Genomic DNA, 12,543 nt, shown 5'->3' on the forward strand with positions numbered 1-12,543 from the left:
TATCTATAGTAAAAGTGTCAAAATAAATCCTACTATGTAAAGAAATTATTATATTTTATTGTGTAGTACAGTTGTATACATCAGTATTCCTTCTGAGTAAACACTGTTGTGATTTTGTATACCCAATTTAGCATTGACCTTTCCTATTTCAAAGGCCTATCAATATAACTATACAGAAAAAATGATCCTTTCTCTCATAACCTCCAATATTCGACAGTGGCTTTTCTGCTAATTGTGTTACTTTTAGAGAGTTTTCCATCTTTTTTGACATTTCAATAGGGAATGTTATTACACTAATTATTTTTTCTTGTTTCTTTACTTTTAATTAATTTTAATTGGCATTTAAGATTTCTAAAATTTGCCGGGCGGTGGTGGCGCACACCTTTAATCCCAGCACTCGGGAGGCAGAGGCAGGCGGATCTCTGTGAGTTCGAGACCAGCCTGGTCTACAAGAGCTAGTTCCAGGACAGGCTTCATAGCTACAGAGGAACCCTGTCTCGAAAAACCAAAAAAAAAAAAAAAAAAGATTTCTAAAATTTTGCTCATTAATACCTTAAATTTATCTATTTTATATTTTTTTCTGGAAGTTGTAGCCAATGCTTTTTGTGGGTCTATGGATAATATATTTAGGACAGAGTTAGAAATTATATTCCTTCAGAAAAGTTGCAGATGAAGTTTTGATTGTGTTAATCACTCTCTCGCTAACAATGTAGAGTAGGCTCGATTGCTGCAATTGGCATATTTTTCTTTCTGTCAAATATATATCTACATTTCAAAAAAATTTAAGAGTAAAAATTTAGACATATCTATGCATATAAAACCAGTATTACCCTCTAAAGAACAAAATTTTGACAAATTATAACATTTGAATTAGCTGAAGAAATCATGCATTTTACCTTGATATTTTGTATTCCTGTTAGTTGTTGACTTTAACATATTAGCATGATTATAAGTAGATATTATTGCTATATTAATGGTTTACAAGACTGACTGTCAGATCCTAATAATGTAAAATATTGATAAATACCATATTTTACAATATTGCTGTAATATGTTGGGATTTTTTTCTGAGAGGTAGAACTTATGTTGCCTGTGGGTATAACAATAAATATTTATAACAGAGTGAGAAACCATATTCCTTCATGGAATTTGCCAGTGAAGATACTGCTTGTTGACTCACTCTCTACCTGTCCACAATGAGTTGTTTAGCTTGTTAGATTGGGCACAGATTGCCTTCCTGTCCATGACATATATCTACATTACTGGAAAAAGAGTGAAAAATTGGAAGATGTCTTTGGTATCAAATCAGTCATACCCTAGTTAAGGATAAATATTGATAAATTATGACTTCTGAAGGAACTGGTGAAAGGAAAAAAAATGAGTTGATATTTTATATTCCTGTTAGCTGAAGTTTTGACCTTAAAAATGTATGATGATTAGAATGAAATAATAACTATATTAATGAGTTAAGTACCTGTATCTAAGATACTAATATTATAACAAACTGGTATAAGTACCATAGTTTTAAGAGGAGCAATGATATAACAAAATTGTTCTGAGGCTTTTTATACCTGGGATTCTTGTTTAATGTTTGTATGGATTATAAAAGAATGGTAAAGACACTGGCATCTGTATATTTTTAATCATTGTGTATCCAGTCTAGAGTTTCTTTTGCTGCCTGGATCTTTCTTTTTTGATCTTCTATATGGTTCTTTCTTGATCGTAGAAGCCAAATCTTAAAATACAGTGAAGTTTGGAGTAGATAGTTGTGTTGTATTTGGGTTATAGTCAAATTGGTTGCAATTTACAAGTATACAGATTAACATGTATGTGTTGACACAAGGCATTACTTACTGGATCCTTCTCTCCTAGTCCCCGAGAGTCCAGCTTTATGACTGAGGTATGAGGGCGTCCTGATTACGTCTGTAGGTCAGGGAAGTTGTGCAGTCCATGCTGACTACTAGTAGACTGTTTCCCATTATTCATTAACCCCATTTAATTTTCTATCAAGGACCTCATAAAAGAGCCATACATGTGTTAGTAGCACTCAGCCTAGAAGCTGGCTCTTATAAGAGTCATTTCTCTGTTTGCCCTTAGGATTGAGTTTAGCCAAGGAATGTTGTCATCAAAAAACTGCTTTTGGCTCCAGTTTTCGGTGGTTTGTCTCTTTCTTAATACCTTTTTATGTCTTATGTTGAATGTCTGGACCTTAGTAGGATTGCCATTTGTAGGTAGAATATTTTATCCCACCAGATGGTTCCCAAATAACCGCAGAGAGACTGTTATTAATTATAAATACTCTTTTGATGGATTATACTTATTACTGCTTCCACCCTAGGTTGTAAACCCTACTTTTCTTATTTAGGCTATGCCACATGAATTATTAGCTTTCTAGGTATAACAAGTACATATCCTAGTCTCTGTATCACCTCACATTACTGATACCACTCTTTTTCCACAGAAGACACTTAGTATGGTTCTCCAACCTACTTTTTCATGCCTAGGTATGTGTCATAAAGCTTATTTATTAAACCAGTCCATGCAATATACATTGACACTTTTTAAAGGAATATTGTTCACCATGGTCTTGCCTTTTTCATGCAAATGTCCTTTTTATTGCAATTTATTTATAAGCCTACTGTGATATACAATTCTACTCTTGCATCTATTTAACAAGTTTTATGATGAAAATATATTTATAAAAATACTTGGGAAATATTATTTTATGTTTATGTTTAGTTTAACATATCTGTAATTATTCCTTAAATATTTTATTTATAAACCAGGAATGTTAAATTTTATGCTACAGGTGTAGACTTAATCTAGAGCTACTGTTATCCGATTCCAGAACATAAGAACAGTGTGGAAACAGGAAGTTCTCCAAGCATACAATGACAGCTAGGCTAGGCTGGCAAATCCCAGCCAAAGGAAAAACAAAACATATCTCAAATCTGATAGTTTTAATAAAAAACTGCACCAAACTAGTTGTGAATAATCTATTTTTTAAAAACATCTGCACCTACCCAGTATTTTTTTTTCTGTTTTCACAGAAAGATCCTTTATTAAGTGGGAAAGAAAAGTTCGAGTGGTTGCTTTTTGACTCAGGTAGAAAAACAGCAGCAAAATGACCTTGTAGGTGTCATTCTGAAGAAGAGAAAATGGGGAGGTCTGTGTTAGAATGAGCTAGGGAGTGGTGGTAAAGGACATGGGGGCTGAGGGCGAAGGGGAATGAGGCAGGGATGTTTTTGTCCCAGTGGAACAAAGGTTTGTCTCTGGATAAAGATGCGACAAACATGGCACATAAACAAAAGACACTTTATAAAAGTAAAGGGGGGAGGCTGGGCTGTGGTGGCGCACACCTTTAATCCCAGCACCTGGGAGGCAGAGGCAGGCGGGTCTCTGTGAGTGCAAGCCTACAAGAGCTAGTCCAGGACAGGTTTCAAAGCTACAGAGAAAACTCTGTCTTTTTTTTTAATTAATTAATTTATTTAATTATTAAAGATTTCTGCCTCTTCCCCGCCACCACCTCCCATTCCCTCCCCCTCCCCCAATCAAGTCTTCCTCCCTCCTCAGCCCAAAGAGCAAGCAGGTTTCTCTGCCCTGTGGGAGGTCCAAGGACCACCCACCTCCATCCAGGTCTATTAAGGTGAGCATCCAAACTACCTGGGCTCCCACAAAGCCATTACGTGCAATAGGATCAAGAACCCATTGCCAGCCGGGCGGTGGTGGCGCACGCCTTTAATCCCAGCACTTGGGAGGCAGAGGCAGGAGGATCTCTGTGAGTTCGAGACCAGCCTGGTCTACAAGAGCTAGTTCCAGGACAGGCTCCAAAAACCACAGAGAAACCCTGTCTCGAAAAACCAAAAAAAAAAAAAAAAAAAAAAAAAAAAAGAACCCATTGCCATTGTTCTTCCGTTCTCAGTAGTCCTCATTGTCCGTTATGTTCAGTGAGACCGGTTTTGTCCCATGCTTTTTCAGACCCCGGCCAGCTGGCCTTGCCACAAATCCAGCTCTATCCAGTATTTTAATGATATATGCAGTCTCAGGATCCTGGCTGACTTGTTTGTCCATACTTGAGAGGAATGATGAAGATTGAGATAGATATCAAAAAGAGACAACTGATAGAGTTGGAAAGTCATCAAGTGAATACTTGAAAATCTGCCTCAAATTTATTATACACGATCTTACGAACCCTAGTCTAAAATGTGGGGAAGGGGAGTGCAAATGACTTTCTTGCCTTGATACAGAGAATTAAAATTGAAATCTTCTCCCTACATCTCCAAATATCAAGTAAAAACATCTTAGATCAAAATTTAATTTTGTCTTAGCAAAGCAATCAGTCAACACACCGTAGGTCAAAACATGCTCTCATGTAGCCTTGAAGATGCTAAACTCAGTCTGAACTATTTTTAATTTAATTAATGCAACAGGACAAACAGCTGTTTGATTCTTAGATTGCCTTCTTCAACATTATATAACTACTCATCAATGATACACGTATTCTGTAACGCACGACTTTTCTTGCTTGCCTAGATGGAGAAAGATTTTATTTATCATTTATTACCAGACTCTGTTTAAAAAGGGTGAAGGAAAAGTGTGTAACTTGATGCCACATACATCTGAGAAAAATTTCCATTGTGACTTCACAAATAACTTGATAAATATAGTGAAAGCATTCATATCTATCAAAACAAATGTTTCTATAGCTATAATACCTCCAAGTAAAGAAGTAACTAAAAAAGTAACTACAGAAGTAAAGGGTAACTAAATTGGAATGTCCTATTTGCAAATTCATCCAGGCTGTCTTTAGCAGAATATTTGCTGATTTTTTTTTTGTTTTTTGAAACGAGATTTCTCCGTAGGTTTGGAACCTGTCCTATAACTGACCCTTGTAGAACTTGCTGGCCTCAAACTCATGGAAATTTACCCTGCCTCTGTTGATGGACATGGGTCAAAGAACCCTAGGTTAACTCCAAGATATACAAACTATATTTTCTTTTTATAAGGGTCCAGCTCAAAAAACAGGAACAAGAAAACCAACCTTTGCTGTGAAGCATGGTAACCACAGAGAGAGGAAACCCTGGGCAGTCTGATAGTTTTCTCTGTGTATGCAATAGGTCACGCCCAAACCATTTTCAAAATGATAACACATTTTCATAGAGAAAAGAAGTAAAAGAACATTTACAGGTCAACATCAAAATTTTTATATGAATATTAACAATAAAACACAATAGGTTAAATTACAATTCATATAATTTATTTGTTGTCGCACCTGCCTCGACCAGCAAGGAAGACGCAACACTGGAGCTCTTCTTGCAAGCAGTTTATTCAGGACCTTATTTACAGCTTCTCTCTCTTTTCCTTTCTCTCTCTCTCTCTCCTTCTCCAAGCAAACCTCTCCCAGCCCTTAAATAGGCACGGGACGCCAACCCTGGATTGCCACGTGGGCACTGTCCATACGTCCACGCATATGCAAGCAGCTGACGATTATTGCATGATGAGAGCATGAGTCAGGCTTTAGCCATATAAGGAGTTGTTAGAGAGCACTCGCTTTCGGGATCGCGGAGGGCAGAAGCCAGCACCATCAGGTACAGCTCCACGCAGCTCTCTACAATTTGTAATGAAAGGAAATGATTTTGTGATTGTGAGGTAAGTGTCTTCTTCATCTAATAGAATCCTACTGCATTGTTGCTATCATCTCTGAAAGATGTGTTTCAGTTGCTACAGTCCTTGAACTCTGAATATTAGCAGCAAAGCACATTTTTAAGTTTCCTTATATGCTGAAGTGTGATTTTATTCACTCATTACATCTTAAATAGTGTTTGATTGCTTTATCAAGATTCTTTTTCACATCAGGGAAATTTCTGTATCTCAGTTCTCCAGGACCTCTAGTTCAGCAGCAGATGAAACACTTCACTGGCAAATTTAATTTCTGTGTCCCAAGATATATTTGATATACATGCCCAAATATCCAATCAACAATCCTTTGATGGATTTAGATTATTAAAACTCACAGATGTCTGGGTGTTCTATGCAGTAGTTTTACCAAGAACTTGGATTCGCCACCCATCTCTCTATCCTCCTTTATTTGCCAGCTTGCAGTATGATGACAACAGAGTTTCAGGAACACAATTTCAGCAATCTCATTCCATTCCCTCTTGGTAAGCACTAGCAGCTACAATATCATCCAGTTTGGTATTCCTCTAATCAACCCACTACACCAAATTTTCAGGAAGCCATAGAGGTTCATTTTCTTCCAGTAAACACACACACACACACACACACACACACACATGCACTTGACAGTATATTATAAAAGGGTTTTGTCCTTTTCATAATCCATTGCAATGATCTCTGCATTTGGCTTTAGACAAAATTCTCTTCTACACCATCATGCCAAAATCTATGCATGGTATAATGCTTGTGGAATACCACATTTAGAAAATTTAGAATAAAAAGGGCATGATGCTATGTATTATATGGTGACTAAAGGGTAACTCTCATCTCTCTCTCTCTCTCTCTCTCTCTCTCTCTCTCTCTCTCTCTCCTGTCTATTTATTTATTTATTTATTTATTTATTTATTTATTTATTTATTGAGATTGTGTATTCAAGAAGCCAGGGAATACTCCACCTGAGTCAGCACTTGACTAACAGCATCAATATAGAACCTGGGGAAAATAGGGTCACTTCTCCCCTTACGAATTGCAGTGCATTGCTCAAGAATTTCTGTAGACAATTTTAAAATAGGCACAGTCACTGAATATTTACCAGTCATTTCTGAAGTTCCTTCAAAGTTTGCAAGCTATCTTCCCTAATTTCTAATTACTGAGTCTTAATTTCTTTAGGATAAGACATATGGTCCTGAAAATGGGAAAGGTGTCTGCATTTGTATTTTCTGTGGGGAATTAACTACCCTCAATGGCAAGGCTCTGCTGAAGATGGACAAGTGTTCTAACTAAATTCCTTCATAGTTCATGGAGAAACAAGATCCGTAATGGATAATGTAAACTTGTTGAAAAATATTTTGAATATTTTGTATTGCATGAGACACACATATCTGGCATAATATTACACTGTTTGCCATTACCTCAGGCAACAATTATCAATGATATCTCCCAATTTGCTCCTTTAATTGACTGAAGGAACCTGACATGAAAATCTTTGAAAACATTTTGGAGCCAAATACATGGTAAAATCAATCTATTAAATCTAAAATATTGTATAGGTACCATTTGGACCATACCTGAATGAGAAGGTAATCCAATCTAGTCTCTAAAGCTCAACCTACGTGCATGGTCTCATTAACTATTCATAATTCTTGTATCAGTTTCCATTTTCCAGATATCTATGTTGTGAAGGAACATATTTACCTGTTTTTCCTGCAAAGCAGCAGGCATAACTAGTCCTTGGGTGTATGAAGTTAAAATTTCTCAACAATTTTGAATGTGATCAGAAATGTATCCTTTCTTTCTAAAAGATGTCAAAGCAGCCTGATATATTACATTAGTACTCTCATAGGCAAACTGTTTAAAATCAAAAATCTCTCTTCTGGATCCCCCATTATTCTTATTGATGGCTGCATCAGTGTGGAGACAAAATCCTGGAACAACTCAACAGGTCCCGGTATTATTTAAGGTAAGTCCTCTGTCTCCTCTCCCGAAGAAAGTTTATTCCAAGAACTACTTGGGCCAGATTACTCACAGCTGTGGACTGACTTTGTTTTCAAAACTCAGTTTTCCTTATCAGGTAGTCTTTTCGTGTCAGGCAAACACTGGCCATCTATTTCCAGTCCATGGAGTATGGCTTTTAAATCCGTATAATCTAGCAGCGTGCGGTAAAGGAGAAATCTGGTCACACTGAGCTCATGTTGCTTTTAATACTTTGCCTTGTTTGAATGGTTTCAGACCTTGTTGTCTGAGTAGATTTCCATGAGCATCTCATTGCTCTATTCTAGAAACGTTTGAAATCCCTGACATCTTTTTATTGGCTCACTCCTTCTCTGGAAACTAGCTTGTACAAAAAATGCACAACGAAACTTGAGTGTTTGCCTTGCTCCAGGAGATTTCTGCACCCTAGATGCACCTAAACCAGTCATCACAGTAGAAGAGTAGTGCTTTTATGACAGAAGATTTTCAGAGACTTCAACATCTGTGAAAGTGAAATTACTAAGTCTCTCAGGCCTTTAGCTCCTGTTCTAGCTTTCCACCATCTTTGACTCTCAGAATTCCTAGTCAGAAGTCCGTGATTTTAAAGATCCTCAGTATGGTACTTTGTGGCTTCTTCTTCAACTTATTAGGCTCAGACTGACTGTATCACAGTCCCATAAATACTTCTTAATCTATCAGCTACTCTGTCTGCAGAGAGTCTTGTCTTACTTCTCACCATTTCATGGAAACCATCTCTGCTGTTCATGCTAGAAAACATAACCTCCATTATGAGCACCCACAAATGAAGTAATTTGTGCTGCCAGAAGCAGACATGTTTCACTGGTGAGAAATATGTAAGTTCTTAAAACCTTTTAAATGCCATATTCTTTAGGACTTTGAAGTGTTGAAGATTATCTCTAACTTAACTATAGCTCTGCATATCTAGAACACCTAAATAACGTTACTAATAATTTGATTATTATTTATGACTATCTATTAATCTATATTTCTTAATTATACATTACATTTAAATGACCTCCAAAGACTATACATTAACCAAGAGTAGAAATACATATACCAAAATCTACCTTATATTTTTATCAGTAAACTAAGATCCATACCAATGCAAAGTGTTCATTTCTATATATAATATCCCACTTTAAATAAAGATCAACATAAATAATTATTTGCAAATTTGCATGTAGTTTTCTCCAATATGCTTCCTGCTGCTTGTTGGGAAACTTTTTATAGGGTTTCAAGAGACCTTTTGGGAGGTCTTGCTCCATCAAATAACATTAACATGGAAACAATCTACAGGTTCTCATCTGTGGAAACAAAAGCAGGACATTTTTTCAAAAGTAACATATCTACCACGTGGTGATGGTCACACCTTTAACCCCAGCACTTGGGACTCCGGAGTCAGAGGCAGGTGGATCTCTTTGAGTTTGAGTCCAGCTTGGTCTACAAGAGCTAGTTTCAGGACTGGCTGCAAAGCCAGAGAGAAACCATGTCTTGAAAAAACGAAAAACTAAAAGAATATATTTAGATTCAAATTTTGATGCTTTTAAAATATATGTTTTCATATACCATAGGAGCCCATGAATCAAGTGTCCCTCTGCCATCAAAAAATTTAAAGAAATCACAGTAATAAACATAATTCATACACTTTGTGTACATTGATTCTTTTCGTGGCTTACTTTTTATACTACTTTATAATTTATTTTATTATTTTTACATCTTTAATCTTTGACAGTCTCTACTGTTTTATACTTACTGTCTCTAAAAAGACTTTGTTTAATTAATTTTTTAAAAGCTGTTTCATTATATACCTGCCTATATCAACTTTACTATTAAGACTATGAACATTTTTTAAACAACTATGACCTGTTCAGAGGTTTATTTTTAATGAGTCTATCTTTATTGCATATGTGTAATCATTTTTTCATAGGAGAATTCTTTATTTTTCATGTTTATCAGGTGTGAAAAGATCATCCCAGCTTGTTTGCCTTAGGCTTTATGCTGATGCTCATTGTCAAACATTGGGCACCATGATAAAAGCAGAGAATCTGCTTTGTTTCCCATGAACCCAGTCCCAAATAATCCAGTCCCAAATAATCACATAGAATCTACATTCATAACAACAACATATGGCTAATGGCTCAAGTGTATTTCTGGATAGCTTTTACATCTTAAATTAACCAATTTCTGTTATAGCCACATGACTGTGGCTTCACGACATATTTATGCTTCAGCTACATGGTATCTCCTAATCCTGGCTACTATTTCTCTATATCTCTGTTTAGATTTCCTGCCTGATTATATTTGTCGCAGTAATAGGCCAAAACAGGTTCTCTTCTAACCAATAGTAATAAAACTTAGTCACTGCATACAGAGTAGAATCTAACATCAGTAGATGAATCAACAACTCTGAAGGAAATCACAAAATTTACCGTAGAGGAACTAGGTGGGTCACATGAAGGCACAGTGATTGTTGTTATAACCCACAGTAGTTTTTGAAAGTCATTCAAAGTTTGTCATCTTTTTTCTTGATTTCCAATTTCTGAGGCTTAGTTTCTTTTGGATAAACATATGTCCCAAATATTCAAAAGATGGCTGTCTTTGAACTTTCACTGGGGCAGTTATTAACCTTGCAAGGATAGGATTCTGTTGAAGCTGACAATATATTACAAACTTACTTCATTTATATGGATAAGCAAGTCATCATCCTTAAAGGATAATATAAACTTGTGAAAACTGAAATGTAAGATTTTTGTGTAGAAAAAAAAAAAAAAGATTTTTGTGTAGACTGAGCCACAGATTTCTGCTATAACATAAAACCTTTTGTCATACACTGATGCAAGATGTTCTAATGATATCTTCTAATTGGATTTTTGAAATTAACCAATGAAACACTAACTGCAAATCTTTGACAATTTCAGTGAGGGCAGGGGACGGTATAAAAAGAATCTTTTAAATCTAAAACAATATTAAAAGTATCATTTTTTATGGAAGAAACAGAAGGCAATGCAAGATGTAAAGCTCCCATGAACTCTCATAAAAGTTTCTTAAATCATGTATCAATCTACAATTTCCATATTTCTTTGTTGGGGGGAACACCTTTAACTGATTATGCCTGTAAAGTAGAAGTCATAGCTAGCCACTGGCTATATGAATGTCCAATATCTGAGGATATTTGAATATAATCAGAAATATTATTCTTCTTTCTAAATGGTCTCAAAGCAGACTGAAATGCTAAAATAGCATTGTCCCAGGCTAGCTTTACCTCTCAAGCATCAAGTTTCTGTGTCTCCAATTAATCTCTTTGGTTACTACATCATCATGAAACAATTCATAAGGTCCCCGAATTATTTGACGTAATTCTTCCGTGTGCTCTCCAGAAGACAGAAGTTTATTCCAGGCCTTCTTGTCATTGAAGAAACTTGGGCCTATACTACTATTTCAAAATTTAATTGCTGATTTCTTTTTCTATGAATTCCTTCACCAGAAAGCATATGAAAAGAAAAGGAAGTTGCGGGGTCAGATTTCTCTGATCTGTGACCCAACATTTTTCTGCATGTTTGGTTTTCCACAACAGATAGTCTCCATTTGACAGGTAAGCTTTGTCCAGTTCTTTCCATTTCCCATAGTGTAAGGCTTCTAAAATCCTGTACTCCAGCAGCATTTGCATCAAAGGAGCATTTGGGCCATACAGAGTTCAGGTTGCTCTTAATTCTTTGAGTTGTTTGAATGGACTCAGGGCAATTAAATTATTATTTGTACTGCACATATCTTTGCTCTATTGCTAATAACATTTGTACTTTCTCTCCTCCTCAACTACCTTCTCTGAAACTAGCTTATTTGAGAGATACACAACAAATTCTAAGTGTTTGCACTACTCCAGGAGGTCTCTGCATCATTGCTTGATCTAAAACAGCTCTTGGATAAGAAGACGAGTGCTTTTTTGATAAGAGGAGATTTACAGAGTTTCCAACTTCTATGAAAGGAATATTGCTAAGTTCCTCAAGCTTTTTAGATTCTGCTTAATTTCTTCATCAGTTTCTACTTCTCAGCATTGCTCAACAGAAACAAAGGGCTTGAAAACTCCCTTATTCTTGTACTTCGCAGTTTCTACCTATAGCTCTCTAGGCACAGGCTGATTATAATCAAACAGTAATAGAAATGATTCATCATCTTACAGTTCCTATGGTGGATAGGAGTGTCCTGTCTCACTTCTAACCATTCCAGGCAGAATTATGTTTTCCCTATTATGTGCAAATTCAAAGCCTCCCTTATGAGACCCCGCCAATGAAAAGAATAATTTGTGCTAATTTCAGGTTATAATGGTCTTGATTTTTCACCTCATTTTTTTCTGTGTCTAATGAACTACACTTGGGAAATCCAAGGCTGAGCTACTCTACAAATTCTAAAAATTTCTGTTTTTGAAAATGACCCACAAAAGCTCCTCTAGCTTGTAAATTATCTTCAAAGCAAATGCATAGTCAGTTAACTACTGTTTTTCCGTCCCATTACAAATTTATTTACAATTATAATCCTTTGTTATTCAACCCATGTACACTTTTACTTTTTCCCAAGCACTTCCTCTTTACTTAACACCTGTGGTATCCTTGACTTTTTGGTATTGATCACACAAAACATCCATACTCCAGTTTCACTTCTGAGGAGCCATCATTTATTGTCTTGACCGACCCATTTCCATACTTGTGGAAGGGATAAGGATTAAGATAAAAACTTACAAGAAAAAATATATAGATATTAAAGGACTCCCAATGAATACTGTTATATGCCTCAAGTTAATTATTCAAAAATTATATGCCTCAGTCCAATAATGGGTTGGGAGGCAATACTTCCTTGCCATGATACAAAGAACAAACTAAG

General features: G+C 36.0%; 1 long non-coding RNA gene across 6 annotated transcripts in view; it reads left to right on the forward strand.

Annotated features, from left to right (window-relative positions):
- LOC130865073 (uncharacterized) overlaps positions 1 to 12,543 on the forward strand; it is a 134,080-nt gene that overhangs the window by 27,585 nt on the left and 93,952 nt on the right. For all 6 annotated transcript variants that reach the window (XR_009056070.1, XR_009056072.1, XR_009056068.1 and 3 more), the window contains exons 6-8: positions 5,391 to 5,649; positions 7,587 to 7,636; positions 11,153 to 11,260. This is a non-coding gene — a long non-coding RNA (uncharacterized LOC130865073). The remainder of the gene's footprint in view (positions 1 to 5,390; positions 5,650 to 7,586; positions 7,637 to 11,152; positions 11,261 to 12,543) is intronic.

Source organism: Chionomys nivalis, chromosome 23 (assembly GCF_950005125.1).
Source record: "Chionomys nivalis chromosome 23, mChiNiv1.1, whole genome shotgun sequence".
NCBI lineage: Eukaryota > Metazoa > Chordata > Mammalia > Rodentia > Cricetidae > Chionomys > Chionomys nivalis.